Here is an 18,502-nt window from a genome sequence, read left to right as displayed (position 1 = left end):
GGGGGCTGCAGTGGACACCCAAAACCTATCTGTAGAAAATTGGACATCCCCTCACAAAAGGGTCACAAGGAAGGAAAGAGTCAGACAGGGTGCAGCATAGCACCAATGAAACACACAATATTCCTCTATTTCTTTAATGCTTCCCCCCCCCACCCCTCACCCCCACCCCCGACCCCACCCTGGACTACCATGACCCCAGATCTACCTTACATATCAGACTAGACTGGAGTACACATATTGGTACAGATAAGAGTTTTGACGCATAGAATCTAGGACAGACAAACCCCTCAGGAACAATAATGGGAGGAGGGATATCATGAGGGTCAGAGGAAGGTGGGGGAAGAAGGAGGAGAAAGGAGAAACTGATTGCAATGATCAATGTCTATGTCCCTCCCCACCGAGAGGGATGAACAACAGAAACATGAGTGAAGGGATGTGGATGGCGTAAGATATAAAAATAAAAATAATTTGTAAATTACCAAGTGTTCACAAGAGTGGGAGGATGGGAGATGGAGGTAAAATACAGGAGCTGATACCAAGGGCTGAAGTAGACAGAAAATGTTTTGAAAATGATGATGGCAACATATGTACAAATTTTCTTTATATCATTGATATATGGAATGTTATAAGAACTGTAAGAGCCCCCAGTAAAATGTTTTACATTTTTAAAAATTTAACCATTAAACAAATAGCAAGCAGATGATCAAAAAAGTTATTCTCATCCAACTTCAGTTATTATAAATAACATTTCCATGAAGATATTTGAAATTTTTTACCATTTTAGAATGAATTATTGTATGACAGTAAATTGAGAAATCCCAAAATACTTTTAAAATAATTTATGTAAAAGCACAAACATCATATAAGAATGATTTGATGATAACGTTTCCAAAGAGGTAATGAAAGAAAGAAAAAGAAAAGAGAAGGTGGAAAGTCTCGGTGGCAAACCCCATGGAAACGTCCGTGTATGAAGGTGCTGCGCCAGCTGAGAGCCGTGCAGCGCGCTCTCAGTGGAGCCTGTGGTTCACATGTTCGCAAAGTCTGTGTTGGTACACACAGATGACATTGACATGGAGTCCTCGGACTAAGGCTTCATCCCCGTGTGGAGAATTCCCAGATGCTTTCTCCGTCTCCCCGCTGTCCTTCACTCTACTCGATAGTCTGACTGTAAGTCTGCTCTGCCCGCTTACCCAGGCCATTAAGGCACTGGAAAGAAAAGGCAGGTCAGTGCAGCACATTCCAAAATTGCCCACAGAACTGGTGAAATGGGGGCGTGCTCGCGGCTTATTTCTAAAATGCATGTGCACTGCTTGGAATCACTGCACAGGCACACATAGACACAATATAAAACTAGGGATCCCACACTTATGTACTAGATTGTGATTGGTGTTTGGTTTTACAATTTAGTGTTTCATGTGCTGCAGCGGACTTAGGTAGACAAGAAAGGCCGTAACTGCATATGAACAAGTCAGAATTCCATAGTGGCATTGTGGGAACGGAGCGCTACTTAACAACAAGGACTGCAAAGTGCACAGTCTGCTGTTTCAACCCACCAGCAACCCTGTGAGAGAGAGGTGAGGTTACCTGAACCTATAAAGATTTACAGTCTTGGAAACCCCGTGCAGGATCACTGTACAGGAGCCGATACATTATTTGGAATCAACTACATGATAGTTGGGTTTTGTCTTTTTAGTCAGAATGAACTTGATGGCGGTGGGTTGTGTCTTTTTTTTTTTTTAAATGTCATGCTGGCTAGCTCTTAATTTTATTCTGAATCCTTCGCTAACTCATTTAAGCCAGTGGTTCTCAACCTTTCTGATGCCCCAACCCCATAAGACAGTTCCTCATGCTGTGGTGACTCCCCCACCACAGAATTATTTTCGTTGCTACTTCATAACTGTCATTTTGCTACTGTTATGAATTGGGAGACCCCTATGAAAGGGTCATTCGACCCCCAAAGGGGGTCACAACCTACAGGTTGAGAACGGCTGATTTAAGCAATTATAATGAAATCCCTTTATGCTCTGTCATATTTTACACATTCATAGCTATCATCCAACCTACCATGGAGTATTAGCCATTGAAAATGATTGTGTACATGTCTTCTTTGCCAAAGGGCACATCAAATAAATGGATGAATAAAAGATAAATACAATTTCAAACTCTAGCCTATCAAATTCTTGGTCAAAGACTAGTAATCTTTCACACCTTCTAATAACCCCCATATAGCAGTTTTACTGCTGCATGACAAAATAAAAAAAAAATGTTGCTGTCATCACATCGGGTCTGACCCATAAGTACCTCCACAAGAAGGAAACACTGCTGGTCCTGGCCCTTCCTCACCATTGTTCCAAGGCCTGAGCCTGTGGTTCCATTGAAAGAGCCCATCCATCTCCCTGAAGGCCGTTCTCTTCTCCACTGCCCCTCTAGTCCCAGCTGATCTCCTTCCACAGCGACTGATCTCTCCTGACAACATGCCCAAGGAACAGGAAATGAAGTTTCGCAATACTTGCCTCAAATGAGCATTCTGGCTGTACTTCTTCCAGGACAGATCAGTTTGTCCTTTTGTCAGTCCAAGTTACTTTCAAAATTCTTCTTCAGCATCACCATTCAAATGTATTGATTCGTCTTTGGTCTTGTTATACAATGCCCAACTTTCACATGCATAAGAGGCCATTTTAAATACCATGGCTTGGGTCTGGTTAAATGGTTAAAGTTTAGTGACATACATAAGGATAATTAAACTCCATAACTTGAAGAGCAGTCACATGCCTAGAATCATTGTTCTGAAGAACTGAAATTGATATTTCAAACTCATTTAAGGATTTTTTTTTGTAATGACTGAGTTCAGGATGCTTCTCATAATGAGCCAGGTTGCAGAAGACATGTTGAATTTCAATTTTCCTTTCATGGATACCTGTAATCCTTTTGGAGCAATATTATTTTACTGGATTTTTTTCTGTTTTTCTTTTTTTCAATTTTATAATTATTGGCATAAGCTTTTATTTGTGCTTCCTGAATATTGGCTCTCAGTCTCTCTTCAATTTTGGCAGTGATCATGGCATATCTGTCCAAAAAATTGTGGTCCTATGTCTATGCAATTGTCTATCTCAGTCCTATTGGCATGCCACATTCTGGTGTGGGTATAGATTCATGAATGCATGCCATCCTGAAAGATTTGTCTCATCTAACTAATTATGCTCATTTTGATTCCATGCTCACCAAACAGCATCTCCTTTTTATTTGGTTTCCATTATATGTCTGCCTGCATGGGAGAGTGCCTCAGTCATGCAAATGTGCGTAGTCTCATTCATATGTCCTCTCTGTTTTAATTTTCTATATTAGAATTATGAGTTTAGTAACTGGGAATCGGTTCTGAGGGGATGGCTCTGTTCACAGTGAGGATACTGGCAAAACCAGGGTGCTGAGTGTCGAAGATAAGAGAGAGAACATGGGGGATTTTCATTTAGATATGTTAAGAGGAAGTGTATGCTCATATTAGAATGAGTCCATAAAAAGTAATATTAATTTTGTGATTAAACTGGAAAATCAACATGAACTCATGAGTTTAAAGATCCATCTTTGAAATTAAAAATCCATTCATTAGGTCTCACATGAATAGTGTCTAAATTCAGTACAATTATACCCTTAACAATCTTAATATAGGACAGTCTGGTTAAGTGTAGAACTCTGAAGCTATCATTCAGGTATCATTCAAATAAATTAACGTTTTCAAAGATTATGTCAGGGGTTGAAAAAAGAGAAAGATATCCCTGTAATACATTGCTGTTGTCAGAAATCAAATATGTTTTAAAATTGTCTGAGTGGTACCTAAATGACAATGGATTTAACTAAATGTGGTTTCTAACAGAAGTTGCAATAATAATTATGCATCCAAGAGAATTTTAATTGCAGCTAATAAAATTGATTTGACTATGTGAAGAAAATGAATTTTTAAAGATTGCAAAATGTAGAGCATTTTAAATAAAAAGAAAGTATGAAAATTTCATGCAAAATATATACAAAATTAGGTCCTTCTAACTCATTTTTTTAATTAGTAGAGAATTGCCAATCTAAGTATATGTAATAGTTTAAACAATAGTATAATTTTTTCTATATGGTGCAGCAGAAAAGGGTGATATAATAGGGGATATATTGGGCTACTAACACACAGTCAGCAGTTCGTATTCACCAGGCCCTGGCTGGGGAAAAAGGAGGTTTTCTGTTTCCATAAGAGCTGTACAATCTTGGCAACCCACAGCTGCAGTCCTGCCCTCTCTTAAAGGGTTGCTGAGTTCGAATCCACAGGGCATCAATGTATTTGGGTTTGGGTTGTAGAGTGCCCGACAACATGTTGAAAAACAATAGATTATCTACTAAGCCTTAGAAGGAACGTAGTCTATATGAATACAATACCAAATCTCAAGTCTGAAGCATCCAAATATCTCTACCCAAATAGCGTGCTCACTACAGATAACATGAATTATAAGGTAGTAGAATATTCTATAACCAATAATTCATTGGTGGAGAAGAAAAGAGGAATCAACACTATCACTGATAATTCTAAAATTTCAAGACAAGACCTAGGCTTAAAAAGTATCGTGTATATACTCATGTAGAAGCTGAGTTTCTTGGCACATTTTTAGTGCAGTTTTTGTGGTAAAATTAGGTGCGTTGGCTGATATTTGGGTCAGTTTATACTTGAGTATACTACCTGTATATGAAGTAAGAAAATCTTCATTTGAAAAAAAAAAGTCCAGCACAATAACTACTGACTCAGGTTTCAGACAATTTAGGAGCATTAGCCAGATGCCTTGACACAACAAGAAATGTACATATTGGTCAATGAAATAAAATCGGCAATATTGGCTAGTTTGAGGTTTTATGCTGTTTTCTTCAGGGACTAATCAAATTACTGTGTATAAATGAGTAGAACTACAAGCCCAGGAAGATTTGAAATCATGTTAGCATAGATGAGATCCAACAAAATAAACACATGGAATTGATATCTTGAAGTCAGTTCTTTAATATCTTTTATAACAACAATATTTTTTGACTTTAAGATATCCAAGATATTCAAAATAACATGGTACATTAAACTCATGGATGGGATATTAGACTCATTGTTATCATTTTTCAAACTTGACTAATTTTGAGACTTAATATATTGCTCAATAAAATATTTTAAAGACTTTATAATTATAAATTTTCATGTATTATATGAGGAATGTTAAAATTTCCATCTAGCACATAACTTAACTTTGGAAATAAAACCTTTTCAATAAAAGGAACAAGATGATTTTCATCCCCCTTGTGACCCTTTTCAAAGTTCTATCTGTTAAGAAAAAAATAAAAAAGAAGGTGAAAATACATGAGGAAGAAGCTGACAAGAAATCCCCTCTGAACATAAACCAGGGAGGTAAATAGCCTTGCTATCATGCAGAATGAATTGGAAAGTGGACTATGCCAGATATAATTAGATCAAAATCTAACACCTTATTTAATCTACCTTTGATCCCATTTTAAAGTTGTTCTTTTTAAATTTTTTTTAAAAGATTTTCTGAAAAAAACAAAAAACAAACAAACAAAATTTTTCTGATTTCTTTCCAACTGTGTTTTTTTCTCTATTTCATTTTGTTATTGTGTTGACTCTTTGTTTTGTGTTTTTGTATGTTTTTCAGTACATGAAATCCAGGATGGGTGAAATAGTAACTGGACTAATGGTTTCTTGGGATTACAGGAGGAAGGGTTGGGGAGAAATGGAGAGCGACTAACAAAGAGTAAAAGGGAAAAGAAAATGTTCAAAATCTATGTGGCAATTATTATACAAATCTTCTTCATAGGATTAAACTATTGAGTTGCATGATATTTGGATTATGTCATTCTTAAATAGTTTATAAAAGATAAACAAGAAAACAAAAGGCAAAGAAATGGAGATCCTTCTATAGCTGTGGAGCTTGTTTGACTTCTGAGACCCTAGCCACTAGCCTGATGGCGATGGCCCCAGTGGACCCCACACTAGAAGCTTTACCACATGGAACAGCTCTGCGGGCATCAAGCTGCTGTGCGTAGTGAGGTCACTGGAATAAAAATGATAACTCACTCATATGATTAAAGATAGTAAATTCATATTTTACACATGAAGATTGTCCTCACTTTGATCTTCCAAGAACTTAAAACTATTATTATGCCTAACTTAAAATAAGCAAATATTTTTGAACAAATAGGATAACAATTAATTATGAAATGTATTTTGCCTGTATACAGCCACTGAGATTTAAAAAATTAAAGCAAAACTCTGAAACCCTCTAATTTCAGATGCCTTTTGCTACACTACAGGTTAGGTGCGGTTGAACCAATTTTGATTCATGGTGTCCAATGTGATGGAGTAGGATTGACCCACAGATTTAAATTGCAATCTTCCTAATGGCTGATACCCACTTGGGTCAAAATTTTTTTGGTTTGCAACAGGGGACTGAATCATTCATTCTACAATCAATGCTCCTTCCAGATTCCAAAAACTCAACCTTTTCCCATAGTTTTACATTACTTGCTTCCTATAGTTATTATTTTTGCTTCTCTATGAAGAAGAATGAGAAGCTAAGAAAAAAATCAAACTAAATAAGGTAGTGGAGATAGGCTGAATCTAAGGGTCCACAAGAAGGAAGAGGTTTCCTTGTGTGGATTTCATTGAGCCAACATGGGTTCCTGGGCTTACTGCACAAAAAGTCAATGAGCAATGACCTAGAAGCACTGTCATTACTGCATAATAGCTACTATTATCTTCTTTCTACAAATGGCAAACAGGGACTCAGAAAAGCCTCATTTGCCTACAGCCCATGTTCTCTTTGTGTTTTCTCAGTTTTCCAATACATGTTTATCTAATTATCTATACTCAACCATGGTTGCAGCAGTACATTGACAAGGACCTGCCAGAAATTCAAGCAGAATCCAGAAGAGAACACGAGTCAAGGGACATCATTCCTGCTTTCTGGTTAATCTTAGCTGAAAGCAGAGAATATAAAAGAGATGATTACTTGTGTTTCATGGACTATACAGAAGCACGTGACTAGGTGGACCTTAACAAGCTGTGGACAGCCTTGAGAAGGATGGAAACTCCAGAACACTCAGCTGTACTCAAGCAGCATTTGGACATGGATCAGGAAGCAGTTGTGCAAACGCAAAACTGGAATGTTTCATGGCTTCAAGTCAAGAAAGGTATGTGTTAGCATCACTCACCATACTTCAATCTAGATGCTGAACAGATCGCCAGAGAAGCTAGATTATAAGAAGAAGAATGCAGTATCAGGATGGGAGAAAAGCTTATTAAGAAGCTGCAATATGCAGATGACACAATGTTGTTTGCTGAAAGTGAAGAGAACTTGCATCATTTAGTGATGGTCAAGGACTATAAACTTCAGTAGATATTTCAACTCAATGTAAAGAAACGCGAATCCTTAAAATCATTTCAATAGGTAATATGAAATATGAAGAAGCAGTTGAAGTTGCTAGAATTTTATCTCCTTGGATCCATACTCAATGCTCATGGAAGCATCGGTCAAGAAACCAAAGAACAAATTGCATTGGGTAAATCTGCTGCCCAGGACCACCTGAAAGACTTGAAAAGCAAGGGTGTGGCTTTGAGAACTAACCTGATCCAAGACATGATGTTTTCAATCTCCTCACATGCATGGGAAAGTCGGATGTTAAATAAGGAACCCTGAAGAAGAATCAATGCATTTGAATGATGGTGAATAATGGCTAAAGACTATTGAAGGTCCTTTGGACTGCCAAAAGAACACGCAAATCTGCCTTAGAAGTACAGACAGAACGCGCCTTAGAAGCCAGGATAGCAAGACTATGTTTCAAATACCTTGGACCTGTTTTCAGGAAAGATCAGTTTCTGGAGAAGGACGTCATGTCTGTCAAGTAGAGAGGCAGCAAAAACAGGAAGGCCCTCCACACGCCGGACTGACACAGGGCTGCCATAAAGGGCTCTAACAGCAGACCAATTGTGAGGGTGGCGCAGGCCTGGGCCGTATGTCATCCCATGGTACATAGGGCCACTGAGCTGGAACTAACTTGATAGTACCTAACAATAACAACATACTAAATTTTCCCTGCTGAAATAAATAATACAATTTATATTTCCTGATTATTGTTCTTGGTTCATATATCCAATATTAGACATATCACAAGGAGTTAAGACATGATTTTTCCCAAATTTTGTCAGCTTCAAGGGTACTCATGATTTGTGGAATCAATTTGCAATTTAATTGATAATATAATTTAACCGTATATACTTTTCTGAGGAAGAATCAAAGTTCATCAGGACATTTTCCCATATGGATTCTGAGTGTATCTAGTGAGATGTTTTTAATGTTGGAGGAAATTGAAGCTTACAACTTCATCACTGGATAAAAATAACATAGCATATAAAATGTATGCCCAGTAATAAGGGACCCGAATGCACTCTGTCAATGAATCACAGCCCACCTCTACAGGTAGTCACCCCCAAACCCGTGGGCCAATGACTCAACTACAGGTGGGGAGGACACAGAAGATGATCAGTTTTTGTTTATGTGATGTAAAACACACTAACATGTGTTTTACATACATTTCCACACAATGCACCTGAAGATTTACACACCTATCTCACTTAGAATTAACTCTTGCGTGCTAAATACGATTTAAATTTTATATGTAAAATAACTGCATCTAGACTGACCCAACAAAGAGACCTCAATGTTCACAGGTAGTAAGCAACAGAGCTGGAAGTCCAGCTGAGGTCTCTTTATTCCCAGCCTTTGACACTGTGTACTTCTGATGTTCCCCAGGTTTGGAAGTAGGACTTCTAGAAGAATTACTTATTCTGTCCTGAAAAAGAGAAGAGCAGTTTGGGGAACTCTGACCTCCAGAATGAACGAACACAAAGTCATCAGCATTAAAGGAAAAAGCTATGAATAATGAATATTATAATTCTGAAATATATTGAAACCACCCATTGCTATTGGCATTGCATCATACAATCAGCACAACCTCTGACTTCAGAACAATCAGAATGTAAATTCAATTTTCATATTCTGTATGTCTCACCTTAACCTTAGGAATGTCAACTAAATCTTTAAATCTTTGTAGGGGTTTTAATCTCAGCACCACTTCACAGGAGTGTTATGAAAAAATCAAGGAAAAAGGAGAGTAGGGACCTAATACTTGTTGCATCTTCTCTAATTCTATGAATGCTTTCCTAAAAAAGGAAGAAAAAAGGAAGAAGCCCTCATTGCCATTGGGTCAATACCAACTCATAAACTCAACCACTGCCAATGAGTCAATGCCAATTTATAGTGACTCTATAGGGCAGTGGTTCTCCACCTTCCTAATGCCGTGACCTTTTAATACAGTTTCTCATGTTGTGGTGACCCCCAACCATAAAATTATTTTTGTTGCTACTTCATCACTGTAATTTTGCTAATGTTATGAATCGTAATGTAAATATCTGATATGCAGGATGTTTTTCATTGTTACAAATTGAACATAATTAAACATACTTAAAGCATAGTGATTATTCACAAAACAATATGCAATTATATATTGTGAAATACTTATGTGTTTTCAGATGGCTTTAGGTGACCCCTGTGAAAGGGTCGTTTTTGCCCCCCAAAGGGGTCAGGACTCACAGGTTGAGAACCACTGCGATAGGGCCAGGTACAACTATCTCTGTGAGTTTCAGAGACTGTAACTATTCACAGGATTAGAGTACCACATCTTACCCATGTGGGTCAGCTGGTGATTTTCAGCTGTGGACCTTGTGGAACCCAGCCCAGTGTGTAACCACTAAGCCACCAGAGATAGATACTCAAAATGACCCTACATTTAATATTTATATTTCATCCTGGTATCCTTGCAGTGATTAGTTAATTTAACACCTTTAAAATGAAATCTATCAGCCTATTTAAAATAAAACAAAAACTAGAACTTGCTATCTCTATAGTTGAGAAAATTGAGCTCCAAAGATGGCCCAATTTCACATAATTAGTATGTTAGAAATCAGATTTTACCCTAGTGGTCCTGATTGCACACTTTGTTCATTTCAAAATGCTGAAAAATTATTAACCGAGTTATTATCTTGAATATCTAATACTGTACATCTTTCTATTTTAATAAAATGAAACATCTGTGTTGTGCCATAGAAATTAAGGAGTAAGAAGGTATATGACAGTGCCTGGTGAAAGCTCATGGCTGCTAACCAATTGCTCCAGGGGAAAAAGATGTCAGAGTTGACTTTTTATTTGGGGGGAGCGGGCGGGGGTACCAGGGGAAAGGAGGTACCTTTACTACCACTACATAACACCTACGCAATTTCTGCTAGCGTGTTGACCAGTTAAATATCAAATGAGCGGAGCATCTCTGCTTCCCTAGACTGCGAACGATTTCCAAATGGTAACTCCTTCTACACGCATTTTGGAGTCTTTTTGTCAGGTAATCTTATTTTCAACAACATAATTGCTTTGTTCAATCAAAGTGTCTCTAACTGCTGTGGGTCAGAGACATCGTGATTTACTTTCTATCAAAGCAATTCTGCCCCAAGTGGAGAAACTTGCCCGATTTAAATGGATATCAACAAAAATGATGAGTTTACACTTTTCAGGGAAACAACAGCCCGACAGCCCCTGTGTGTTTCCAGAGACCTTAACAGGAGGCTAACAGATTTACGGTCTCATTATTGCCTAAAGCAATAACTCTTCCAATAGGTAATTTTTATGCGGTGGGACCACAAAGCATATGGGAATAAATGTTCTTGAATAAAGGAACTGGCTGTCAGGTTTTTCAAATACAGCAGTTACCAAAACAATAGATTTTCACAAAGAAATGAAATTCTTTTCTCCTTCTTAGCTTCTCACCTGTGTTTCAATGTTAACTCCATCAGCAACACCGTCTCTTTAAACAGTGGAAAATACAAACAATACAAATATAAATAAGGAGTAAACATTAGTTCAAACTTGTAATGCCTTTTCCAATTTGTGTTTTTGTAACATTAGATCTTATTAATTTTATTATATGAATATTAGTATTTTAATAATAATTTATATTTATCATAATGTATCATCCTTCTCATATCAATTAATAATTTCCATTATTTGATCCTATCATCTTACCCCAGTCTCAAACTAAACAATGGACCAATGAGAAGTTCCAGGAAATTGGTTTTCTTATCAATTAACATATTCAAACAGAGATCAGAGAACCATTGATATGTTTGTAAACTACAATAAACTGAAGATTTCAAAATGGATGCCTGTGTTAGGTATCAGATGACACTATCTTTGAATTTTAAGAATCTAAGGAAACAAAAAGAAGAAAATAAATCATCCCCAAAGTATTGTTTTGCTTCAGGTATTTCAAAAGTAACTTTACTCTTATGAAGGACCTAGAACTTCGGAAGCTCAGGGGTTGAGCAGGTGTAGATCGGAGTCCAACAGCTGACTCTGACAGATTTGATTTGAAAGATAATTGACGTCTACTTCCTTAATCCTGAGTAATAAACTGTACTAAAACAAAAACGTTATATTTGGTGGTATTTTTTTATTTTAATAAGAGAAAATGCATGGAGTAGTCCTTCATAAAAATCATCCCTAGACTGGGTTGCATTACCCCACATATTTTTCTTAAATCTAAGCCAGTTGTTTTGTCTTCATTGATAGTCTCTATTTTACTTGTCTCTTTAGGTTCTAATATCCATTGTGATGACTGCACAAAAATTCATAAACAACATTTATGATTAAAGGGTTTATTAAGGATGTAAACAAGTTGTAATATCACTGGGAAATGTTTGGGTAGTTGTGTAGCGGAGCAGGTTACTAAGTCTCAGTTCTGCAAATAAATGTCTAAGGGCTATCCCACGCTGCTGTATCTCAATCTGAAGGCTTAGCTCAAACTCCATGGGTCAACATGTCCAACTTCCCCAGAGCAGTGCCCAGAGGCAGTGCCATGCACGAAAGCACTCATTTTAACACGCTCTGTGCTTGGGAAGTCCGTCACTCGGTTCCACGCCCTGACTCCTGTTTCTGCCACTGCTCCTCTGACGGTGTGGCTGGCGTCTGCATTCAGGAGGGTCATTGCTCAGGACCTCAGGCCAAGAGGACACGCTCCGCTCCTGGCCCTGGCTGATAATGAAAAACTCAGCTGCTGCTCCTCTCGAGGGGGCACAACTCAAGCACTGCCTCTAGCGGCCTTCTAGTAAATCTATCTAAGACGATTGTTCAAATGCATACACCACCACAAAAGTCAGTGATGGAGAAATTGCAGACGCACACATGCAATTAAGATGCATGGACAATTATTGGCAATTGGAATGTAAAAGTTGAAAATAAAGCAGAAGTAATCGTAGTTAGAAAATATGGACTTGCTACTAGAAATGAGATTGGAGATTGCATGATACCATTTTGCAAGACCAACAAACTATTTGTAGGAAATATCTTTTTATAACAACACATGGACTTTTCCAGATAGAATACACAGAAATCAAATTAACAACATCTGCATGAAGAGACGATGGAGAAGTTCAATATCAGCAGCTAAAACCAGGCTGGGGGCTGACTATGGATCATGCAATTATTTACTTATATGTATGTTCAAGTTAAAGCTGTAGAAAATTAACACAAGTCCAAGAGAGCCAAAATATATCCTGTCTCTCCCACTTGAATTTAGAGAGCATCTCAAGAACAGATTTGACATATCAAAAACTAATGACCAAAGACCTGATGAGCGATGGGAAGACATCAAGAACATCATTCATGAAGAAAGTGAAAGATCATTTTAAAGGCAGAAAATAAATCAAAGATCAAAGTGAATGCTGGAAGAGACACTGAACCTTGCTTGAGTCATAGAGTAGCTAAAGCAAATGAAAAAAAAGGATGACGTCAAAGAGCTCCATAGACAATTTCAAAGGGCAGCCTGAGCAAACCAAAGTAAAGTGCTGCAATGAAACGGGCAAAGACCTAGAATTAGAAAACCCAAAGGGAAGAACACACTCAGCATATCTGAAACCGAAAGGTGTCAAGAAAAAGTCAAGCCTCGAGTTGAAAGCTTGAAAGAGCCTTTGGCCAAAATGTTGAATGGTGCTGGAAGCATCAAAAGAAGATGGGAATAATACATAGATTTACTGTACCGTAAAGTATTACCTAACAGTCCACCATTGCAAGAGGTACCATATTACCAAAAATCAATTTACTGAAGGAAGAAGTTCAAGCTGCACTGAAAGCATCTGCCAAAAACAAGGTCAAGGAATTGATGGCGTACCCATCGGAATTTCTCCACAAGCTGATGAAGCACTGGAAGTACTGACTTGTCGGTGCCAGGGGATTTGGAAGACAGCTCCGTGGCCAACTGACCAGAAGAGCTCCATATTTGTACCTTTTCCAAAGAAAGGTGAACCAATAGAATGTGCAAATTGCAAAACAATACCATTCATATCACATGCAAGTGAAGTTTTGCTAGAGATCATCCAATAATACTTACAAAAGTACCACAACCATTGACAGGGAGTTGTAGGGGTCCAGGGTGGATTCACAAGAGGGTGTGGAACACTGGATCTCATTGCTGATATCAGATGGATCTTGGCTCAAAGCAGAGAATACCAGAAAGATGTTGACGTGTATTTTATTAACTATGTCAAGGTATTCAGCAGTGTGGATCATAACAAACTAAGGATAACATTGAAAATAATGGGAATTCCAAAACACTTCATTGTGCTCATGGGAAACCTGTCCCATGGATCAGGAAGCAGTTATGCTAAAGGAACAAGGGAGTACTGCATGGTTTAAAATTCAAAAAGGTGTGTAAAAAGTTTGAATCCTCTCACCATACTTATTGAATCTGTATGCTGAGTAAATAATCAGAGAAGCTGGATTATATTGAGAAGATTGTGGCACCAGGGCTGGAGGAAGACTTATTAAAAACCTACAATATGCAGATAACACAACCTCGCTTGCTGAAAGTGAGGAAGACTTGAAGCATTTGTTAATGAAGATCAACGATTTCAGCCTTCAGTGTGGATTTTATCTCAATGTAAAAAACACCCAGATCCTCCCAATTCGACCAATAAATCTACAAAAGGTCGAAGCTGTCACAGATTTTATATTGCTTGGATCCACAATCAATGTTCATGGAAGCAGCAGTCAAGAAATGAAAAGATGAGTTGCTTTAGATTAAAATGCTGCACAAGACCGCTTCAAAGTATTGAAAATCAAGGATGTAATTTGTGGATCAAGGCTTTCCTGAGCCAAATCATGACAATTTGAATGGCCTCATATGCATATGACAGTTGGACACTGAACAAGGAAGACCAAAAAAGAATTGATGTCTTTGAATTGTAATGCTGGAGAAGAATACTGAAAATACCAAAAGGAATGCCAAAAGGACACACCAATCTGTCTTGGAAGATGTACAGCCAGGGAACTCCTTCGAGGCAAGGATGGAGAGACTTTGTCTTACATACTTTGGCGCCGTCTCTGGAAAAGAACACCCTGCTTGGTTACGTAGAGGGAGAGAGAAAAACAAGAAGGCCCTCAAGGAGATGAACTGAAACAGGGGCTCAAGCATAGGAACAAGTGAGAGGATGCCTCAGGTCAGGTGATGTTTCCTTCTGCGTGAGTGAGGTCGCTATTGGTAGGCACCACGTGGATGGCACCTCACCACAGCCTGCTGTGTCTCAGATGGCTCATGTTATAGAGAGCAGGTTGCCACTCCGGGGAATCCTCTTTGAGAGTACATAGGTGACCACTATCAGCATCTTCCTCCTCCTTCCCCAGCATGTTTCCCATTCCCTCTTCCTTTCATTCCTCTCTGTTATATAATCCTATTGGTGTCACTTCGCAAAAAATTATTTGTCTTTATTTCATTACACACTCACGATTTTCTCCAAATCTCTAAAATTTACATGCTCTAGGAGAAGATTTCATGTAGAACAACATCGACACAGAAGAAACACAATACACATTTGCTGAATTGAATGCAGTCTTGCTATAATTGTGACAATAAAATAGAATCCTGGTAGGAAAACTTGATAATATATAAAAGAGGGCATCTTGCACATTAGAAAGGAGATGTCGATGTCAGACAGTTTACTCAGCAAGTCCAAATCCAATGCCTAGTTTAATATTCACAGCTTGAGTGTGAAGTGGATATTGTTATAACTCTGAGTTTACAGCTAACAATCAAATACGTAAGTACCCAGAGAATTGGAGTGAATTTCACAAGAATAAAATGAGAAGCAGAGATGGAATCAGTAGCTCTATTTTCAGTTTTAAGTGAAATTATGACTATTTTATTTTTTCCTATATTGACCTAAACACAAGTGTGCTGGAAGGTGCCAAAGAATAGAGGCTTAGTCACTGGTTAGAAGGTAGACAGATTATAGTTGAATGAAGGGGAAGGCAATGTACAATAAAAAATAAAAGAGGGGGGCAAAAGATGATTGAGGCAAAGGGAGACACTGGGAGGAGGGGGAGGGTTAGAGGCACATAGTGTGATGTGCACAATCCTGCTTTGATGGTGACCTATGTGAAGTTTTTCACTGATAAGTAGATTCCAATGTTTAGTGACCCTCTGGGATAGAAAAGAATTGCCCTTTGGATCTCAGAGCCTGTGAATCATTATCTCATCTTTTCCCCAAGGAACATCTCGTGGTAAGCAGCCCAACTCCTAAGAACACAGCTTCAGGACTGGAGAAAGGCTTATCACAGCCCGCAATATGCAAATGACATGACCGTGCTTGCTGAAAGCTAGGAAGACTAGAAGCGCTTGCTGATGGAGACCAGCGATTGCACTCTTCAGTGTGGACTGCAACTCCATGTAAAAACCCCAATCCTCACAAAGGGAGCGAGAAATAACATCCGGGCAAATGGAGAAAGGATTAAAGTTGTCAAGGATTTCATCTTCCTAGGATCCACAATCAATGCTTATAGACATAGCAGTCGAGAAATCAAATGATTTATTTCAATGGTCAAACCTGCTGTATAAGACCTCTTTAATGTGCTGAAATGCAAGAATGGGAGTTTAAAGATTAAGGTGGGCCTGATGCAAGCCATATTTTCAATGGCCTCATACGCATGTGAAAGTTGGCCATTAAATGTGGAAGCTAAAACTGATGCATTTGAATTACTGTGCTGGTGAGGAATAGTGAAAGTACCATGAACTGCCAGAAGAACAAACCAATCCATCTTGGAAGAAGTGTAGCCAGAATGCTCCTTAGAAGCGAGAGTGGCATGTACTTGGGACACGTTGTCAGGAATAACTAGTCCCTGGAAAAAGAGACAGCATGCTTGGTAAGGCGGAGAGGCAGTGGAAAGGGGGGAGACTCTCAGTGAGAGAGACTGACACGATGGCTGTGATAACAGGAGTGGAAGTGTCTGGTTCTCTTCCATCCGGAGTTGCTGTGAGTAGGAACCGACTTGACAGCCTCACGGAACAACCAGGGGTCGTTACACTGAGCAAAAAACAAGCTGACTAGGTGTAAGAGGGAGAGTTGGAGCAGCTCCCCAAACAGATGTAAGTTTGATTGGGTATTTATGGCTTTGCTGCAAGTCATGAAGTCTGGTGGTGCAAAGGGACCAAGTTGGTAAAACTACTTACACATAACCAAACACCTTGTGGAATGAGCTGCAGGGTCTCAGGGCTCAAGACCATATTCTGAAAGGACGCCAAGGTCAACTGGTATAACATAGTCCACATAGACAATGTTCTACATCTTACCGTATATACTCAAGTATAGGCCAACTCAAATATCCGCTGAGACACCTAGTTTTACCACAAAAACTACAATAAAAATGTGCTGAAAAAATTCAGCTTATACTCGAGTGTAGAGGGTACTTTTGAAATCACTACTGGAGTATGAAAAAGCTCACAAATAGCCAAGCTAAAGTACAACTATTGGTCTCTCCCTGTCGAGAGGAAAGAGGTATGATGAAAAATCAAATACACATGGAAACAATAAGTCCAATGGAATAATGAGCCACACAAGCATCAGTCCTCACGACCCTGAGACCAGAAGAACTATCAGGTGGTCAGCTCCCCTTACCAATTGCTCTGCAAGGGATTACGTTAGAACATTCTAGATAGAGTGGGGAAAATATGTGTTATAAAATTCAAAGTTATAAAATCAACCAAGGGTACTGGTTGAATGGAGAAGAGCAAAACTCTCAAGACTGTGGTACTTTGTCATTCTTTAAGTCAGGAATAGAACTCACCGGCATGGCTCAATTTTCAGCCAAACAATTGACAGGTCTATAAGTGCCATAGTAGTACTAATGAAACACACACACCTTAGAATAATCGATCAAAAGGCAACTTTTACCATGTATCACATTAAGAAGGTTTGAGAAAGGAGAATTAGGAAAAAGCAACACAGGGTGGAAGTGAAATAAGTACTTGAGGAGATTGCAATGCATCAGATGAGAGAAAATGTATATGAATTGTCCACTGTAAGCTGATGATCTGATCTGGAAACCTTCCCCCATTTCAGAGCATCCAATTCACAAGGAGCTAAACAAAACCTTTTTAAAGAAATGAGAGTGGCCAAGGAATAACTGAAAGACCATTTTACAACATATTGAAGAGTGAGGTTGATAGCAATGATGATGAGTCATGAAGGCCTATAGACGTTGGACTGATATGATTAAAATTTATGTTCTAATAGGATATTTCTGTGCCACTAGGGTTTTTAAGTCATGCATCAGTAAGATAAGAACCTTGGCTTCTGTCCTACCTGGTAGCTTTACAAGGGAACTTTTACAGAGCAACTAAAAGTTAAATATAGTGCTTTCCATGTGTGCATGCACATATGTTAGATAATACCGAAAAATGGGGTTGGGATTTTGTTTAGTAAGCTCCAAGCTACAAATTCCCAAATGTAGGACAAATATTATCAACATTCTCCATCGAGTACTTAGTAAAGCAAATCAATGATGAAGTATAAGATGGAGGAAAACTATGAAGCAAAAATGGAAGCACAGGAAGGAATCAGACAAAATAAAATTTGATGGTAAAACCCTCATTAATTGCAATAAACAGAAAAACAAAGTATTTCCTCTATTATTCTCAACAATTCTACTTATTCATTAGACAGATACTTAAGGACTTTCTATGGGTCAAAGTATTTCAGTTAGGGACATGGACATTAAAGACTTCATGGAATGTTGGTATATAAAATATAAATGAAATAAAATGTTAACGACACTTTATACAAAAACAGTTGGGGCACAAGGTGAAAATGATATATTTTGGCTATTGTGTCCCTATGTAAAAATGCAGTTAATAAAACCATTGCAATAACTTTGAAAAAGAAACAGAAATTTATATTCTGATATAGGATATTTGATGCTATATGGTATATTTGAATGCACTACAGGTTAGCGTTTATCAGTTGTGTGCTAGTTATGGAAAGTTTTGTTTTGCAACAGAGCAATTCAAACAACAGACTCCCCAAATTTGTGGTATCAGTAAC

The sequence above is a fragment of the Echinops telfairi genome, unplaced genomic scaffold (genome assembly GCF_000313985.2).
Source record: "Echinops telfairi isolate 266 unplaced genomic scaffold, ASM31398v2 ScPeMD7_1713;HRSCAF=2227, whole genome shotgun sequence".
Classification (NCBI taxonomy): domain Eukaryota; kingdom Metazoa; phylum Chordata; class Mammalia; order Afrosoricida; family Tenrecidae; genus Echinops; species Echinops telfairi.
Note: the sequence above shows the minus strand (reverse complement) of the source record.